The sequence below is a fragment of the Enhydra lutris genome, unplaced genomic scaffold, assembly GCF_002288905.1.
Source record: "Enhydra lutris kenyoni isolate GAN:26980312 unplaced genomic scaffold, ASM228890v2 scaffoldscaffold30, whole genome shotgun sequence".
NCBI lineage: Eukaryota > Metazoa > Chordata > Mammalia > Carnivora > Mustelidae > Enhydra > Enhydra lutris.
The window spans coordinates 9079942-9086064 of record NW_019154114.1 but is presented as its reverse complement, the minus strand read 5'-3'; positions in this window follow the sequence as shown (position 1 = coordinate 9086064).

The window sequence follows — 6123 nt, the reverse complement described above, 5'->3', positions numbered from 1 at the left end:
TCTACTGTGAGATTTGCTGTGTGCAATCCTAATGCCTGTAAAATTTTAACAGCTCTCGGTGCAACTGAAGGGAAATGACATGAAAACTGTGAAACCATCAAAGCTTATGTGTTGCCTCCTTTTCAAACAAAGCCTAACAATAATCTCCCTAATGCTTCAACAGACCGTGTCTTGCCCTCTACTGTGAGATTTGCTGTGTGCAATCCTAATGCCTGTAAAATTTTAACAGCTCTCGGTGCAACTGAAGGGAAATGACATGAAAACTGTGAAACCATCAAAGCTTATGTGTTGCCTCCTTTTCAAACAAAGCCTAACAATAATCTCCCTAATGCTTCAACAGACCGTGTCTTGCCCTCTGCAGAGAAGAACCAGGAAAAACAATTCCACGTGGTTAGAAATTTAGCATTAATCTTGTCATTAGTAAAAATAAAGTCCTGTCCCATAAGCATCTTACTGCCCTGTGGAAAAAGAAGTCAACACACCATAGAGAAAAAAGCTTACATCCCAATTACCACCACCAGATTAGCTGAGGCTTGAGATTTTACCTTCCAGCTAAAGGAGAAACAGCCTCTAAGTAGGGAAACTTGGAAGCTCTCCTAGTGTCCTTCTTTCACAGGTCACAGTGGCAACGGCCTCAGGTGCAGTTCTTGACTCCTAAATAGTCTGCACATATGGGCGTTGGGCCCAGAACTTTTGTGCTATTGGTTAGGGTGAAAACTAGGTGGCCAGCCCTCCCTCCCCACCTCTCCCCTCCTCATTTCTGAGGCTTCTCACCTCTAACCCTTCCCCCACCCCCACCAGCAAATCAGGAGTTTGTCCTCACTTCAAACATCTGGAATTCTCTGTGTTAACTCTTTCTGGACACTTTGTGAGACATCTGAGAGGACTGTCAGAGGAAAAGTTATGATTACAGTCGGCAATTTTTATTAAATCTCTTTTGATACAAAACAACCCAGTAACAAGTTAACAGCACAGAAACGTATAAGGTAAAAAGTGAGGGTCCTTCCTTGTACCCTGGTCTCTGTATGCTCTATTCTCACTTCCAGGGGTAGGGAGTGGAAATGATTTGGCCATTTCTATCATTCACCAAGATGGACTAATAGGTAGGTATGCAGACGACAAAATACATAGATACAAGATAGATACACAGATACATAATTTCATAGGTTTTCAAAACACTAAAGGGATCAGGTTTACAATTTGTTCTGCAACCTGTTTCTTTACTTCCTACATCTTGTCCTCCTTTCCTGGTCCAGGAGGTTCTATTTCAAGTCACAACGAAGTGGGCAGTTGAAGCAAAATAAGTCCCACTCAACAAATAGCTTAAACGACAGAAGGGTTCAAGGCAATTAAAACCTGAGCAATGTCATCTTGTCCTCTGAATTCTCCCTCCTGTACTGGGTAAGGAGTTACTGGGAGAAAAAGATGTTGAGGTCTAAACAAAACAACTTCCCTAAGCACACACAGCAGAAATCTCAGCATTCTGGCAAGCCTATGGAAAATACTGTCCATTCAAGGGTTAAGAGAAGCCTGGGGACTCCATGGCTCAGCTCCTATCTGTTTATTTATTGGAAGACAAAAAGTTGTTACATAAGTTCTTTCTTCTCCATTTACTTTTGGGTGATTCCAGTCTCCAGGGGAGTTGAATAACCTTTTATTTTTCTGGACCTTTCTTCTCTTAGTGCTTTGAAGAACTTATCTAACACATTCCCTTCCCCAAACCAAAGAAGCAAGCATTTGCCACCTCATCTTACCAGGGGAGCAGCAGAAGCATAAAGCAAGGACAGGAAGCCTGCCAGGTCAAAGAGAATTTTAGTTCTAAAACTGGAAGCCAGGCACGCTGAGCTAGAGACCTATTGCTGCTCTGTTTCAAAAATGCAAACACACAGCCCTGTTCTTGCAACATCCAAAGACACAGAGAAGGAAAGACCTGTCAGTTCTGTTATTTGGCACCCTATAGCAAAGCCTACTTTGTTTTACTAAATGGTGGTTAAACATGGCACAGATAGGTATATACTTCACAGGATGGATAAGGGTTAGACTTTGCATACTTGCCAAGACAATGAGAACACAGCATTGTTCCCAAAACACACAGATTTTGTCAAGGGAGAAGACCTTTCTCTCCTAAATGCTTTTATTCCTCAACCACCTCTATTTGAAGTACATGAGTACCAGAGAACATTAGAAAAAATTAAAAACATTTATAATCCCATCACCAGTCCTAACACATTAGTCTTATTCCTCCCCACAAAAGTTGGGAATTGTGTTCTATATCTTTTTTTTTGAAATTGAGATAAAATTCGGGTAACAAAATATTCACTGGTTTCTTCATTTCAGAGTGTAAGATTCAATGATTTCTGGTACACATTGTACATCACCACCATCTAACTCCAAAACATTCTCTTTTACTCTTACTTTTTCAGTAGTTAAAACCCTCATATAGTAAATTCAAATAGAAATGTTTATAAACTAATCCCTGAACACCTTTCCCCACAATCCCACTCCATAAAGATGGCTGCTTTAGTCATTTCTTGCATATCTTTAGTGTTTTCTGTTTCTTTTCTTTTTTTTTTTTTTTTTTTTTTTTTATAATTGAGAAAGAGAGAGGGTGAGAGAGACAGAGAGCACAGCTGGGAGGAATGACAGAGGGAGAGGGAGAAGCAGGCTCCCTGCTGAGCAAGGAGCCCCACATGGGGCTCGATCCTAGGACACTGAGATCATGACCTGAGCTGAAGGCAGATGCTTATCCCACTGAGCCACGAGCCACCCGTGTTTTTGGTTTCTATACAATACTTATGTAGCTGGTTTTAAAGTTGTTTGAAAATCTGGATACAACATATTTGTTCTGTAGCTGCTCTGTCCCTTATTGTAGCCACTAGTCAAAAGCAGCTACTGAGTACTTAAAAGGTGGTGTTGGTATAAAATACACATCAGGTTTTGAAGACATATATAAAAATAATGGAAAATAATTCATCAATAATTTTATATTGATTACATGCTTAAATATTTTGGATACATTGGGTCAAATAAAGTATACTATTAAAATTAATTTCACCTACTTCTTTTTACATTTTAAAGTACTTTATTAGAAAATTTGAAATTACTATGTGGTTTGCATTGTGTCTATTGAATAAGGCTGTTCTTTTTTTCATAAATCATTAAAATTTTTAAAATTTTATTTATCTTTTTAAATTCAACTAGCCAAGGTATAGTATATATTATTAGTTTTTGATATAATGTTCAATGATTCATTAGTTGAATAATGCTGTTCTATAGCTTGCCTTTTTAAAAAATCTTAACATGTCTTGACATCCTTTCCATTTTCATACATGGAGATCAATTTCATTCCTTTTAATGGCTATATAGTATTCATTTAATCATTCTATTCTTGTTGACATGGGACACATTCTCATTTTTTTCTCTTAAAATAAAGCATATTAAACACACTCGTTAATAATGATTGAGAATTTTTATAAGTATCCTATAATGTGTGGGATAGTTTCCTAGAGGTAGAATCACATTTTGAATACCGATAGACCTGCCAAACTGATCTGCTGATGGGCTATAGAAAGAAGAGACAATATAGATATGTTATTTTGACAACCTGCCACTCAAGAATTAGACTCTCAATGATCTCAGCTACACATGAGACTCAGGTTCAACTCCCCCTCCCACACAACCACACAGTCTATGGGCTTGGTATTCGGTCCTCATCAGGAAGTTAACATAGGAGCTCCAGATTACTCAGATAATCAATTCTGGGGTAGCAGCAGTATCAACCCACCTATGTCTCTGGTGTTCCATTCCTTTTCATTGTTTGGCCTCTGGGGTATTCCCTTTTTGTATCTTTGGAGCTCAGTCAGACATTTTGTTATATATATTTTTTAAAAATTTTATTTATGTATTTGAGAGAGAGACAGTGAGAAAGAGCATGATCACGGAGAAGGTCAGAGGGAGAAGCAGACTCCCCATGGAGCTGGGAGCCCAGTGCAGTACTTGATCCCAGGACTCCAGGATCATGATCTGAGCTGAAGGCAGTTGCTTAACCAACTGAGCCACGTAGGTGCCTTTTTGTTATATTTTATCCAACATTTCTAGATATATATTTTTAGATTAAACTGTAGTTGATACATAATGTTACTTTAGTTTCAATATTCAGCATGGTGATTGGACAATTCTACATGTTATGTTGTGCCCATCACAAGTGTAGCTACCATCTGTCACCCTAGGACACTATTACAGTATCATTGATGGTATGTATCCTATGCTGTACCTTCATTCTCATGACTTACTCATTTTATAACTAGAAGTCTATATACCTCCCACTCTCCTTCACTCATTCTGCCCATCTTCCAATTCTCTTCTCTTCTGGCAACCATCAGTTTGTTCTCTACTTATAGGGCTGATTCTGCTTTTTTTTTTGTTTGTTCATTCGTTTTTTAGATTCCACATTTAAGTGAAATCATATGGCATTTTTCTTTCTCAAGGTGACTTGTTTCATGAACATAATACCCTCTAGGTCTACCCATGTTGTCCCAAATGTTAAGATCTCATTTTTTATGGCTAAGTAATATTCCATTGTGTATGTGTGTTGTGTATGTGTATCAAACCTTCTTTAACCATTTATCTATCAATGGACTTGGGTGGCTACCATGTCTTGGCTATTATAAATAATGATGTAATAAACATAGGCTTGCATATATTTTTTTGAATTAGTGTTTTGGTTTTCTTTCCATAAATACCCAGTAGTGGAATTACTGGATATTTCTATCTTCAATTTTTTTAGAAAATTCCATACTGTTTTCCACAGTGGCTGACCCAATTTGCATTTCCACCAACAGTATATGAGGGCTCCTTTCTCTTCACATCCTCACCAACACTTGTAATTTCTTGCTTTTTTTTTTATACTAGCCATTCCAGCAACTGTAAGGTAATATCTCAATGTAGTTCTTTGATTTGCATTTCCCTTATTAATGATGTTATGCATCTTTTCATGTGTCTGTTGGCCATCTGCAGGTCTCTTTGGGAAAATATCTATTCAGGTCATCTGCCCATTTTTTAATCAGATTACTTGGGAGTTCTTTTGGTATTGAGTTGTATAAGTTTTTTATATATTGTATATCAACCCCTTCTCAGATATATCATTTGCAAATATCTTCTCCCATTGAGTAGGTTGCCTTTTCATTTTGTGGATAGTTTCCATCACTGTGCACAAGCTTTTTATTTCAGTGTAGCCCCAATAGTTTATTTTTGCTTTTGTTTCCCTTGCCTGAGGAGACATGTCTAGAAAAATGTTTCTATTGCTGATGTTAAAGAGATTATTGCCTATGTTTTCTTCCAGGAGTTTTACAGCTTCAGGTGTCACATTTAGGTCTTTAATCCATTTTTAGTTATTTTTGTGTATGATGTACGAAGGTGGTCCAGTTTCATTCTTTTACATGTAGATGTCCAGTATTTGCATGATTTATTAAAGAGGCTGTCTTACCCCATTGTATATTCTTGCCTCCTTTGTCATAGATTAACCATATAAATGTAGGTTATTTCTGGGCTCTCTACTCTGTTCTACCGATCCATGTGTCTGTTTCTGTGCCAGTACCATACTGTTTTGATTATTATAGCTTTGTAGTATCTTGAAATCCAGGATAGTGACACTTCTGCTTTTGTTCTTCTTTCTCAAGATTGCTTTGGCTATTCGGGGTCTTCTGTGTTTCCATACAGGTTTTAGAATCATTTCTTCTAGTTCCATGAAAAATACAACTGATGTTTTCATAGGGATTGCAATGAATCTGTAGATTGCTTTGGGTAGTATGGATATTTTAACAATACGAATTCTTCTTATCCATGAGCATGGTATGTCTTTCTATTTGTTTGTATCATCTCAGTTTCTTTCAAAAATGTTTTGTAGTTTCCAGAGTACAGGTCTTTCATGTCCTTGGTTAAGTTTATTCTAAGTATTTTATTCTTTTGGTACAATTGTAAATGGAATTATTTTCTTAATTTCTCTTTCAGCTATTTCATTATTAGTGTATAGAAATGCAAAAGACAGCTGAATATTTTGCATCTTGCAACTTTACTCAGCTTATTACTTCTAATAGGTGTGTGTGTGTGTGTGTGTGTGTGTGT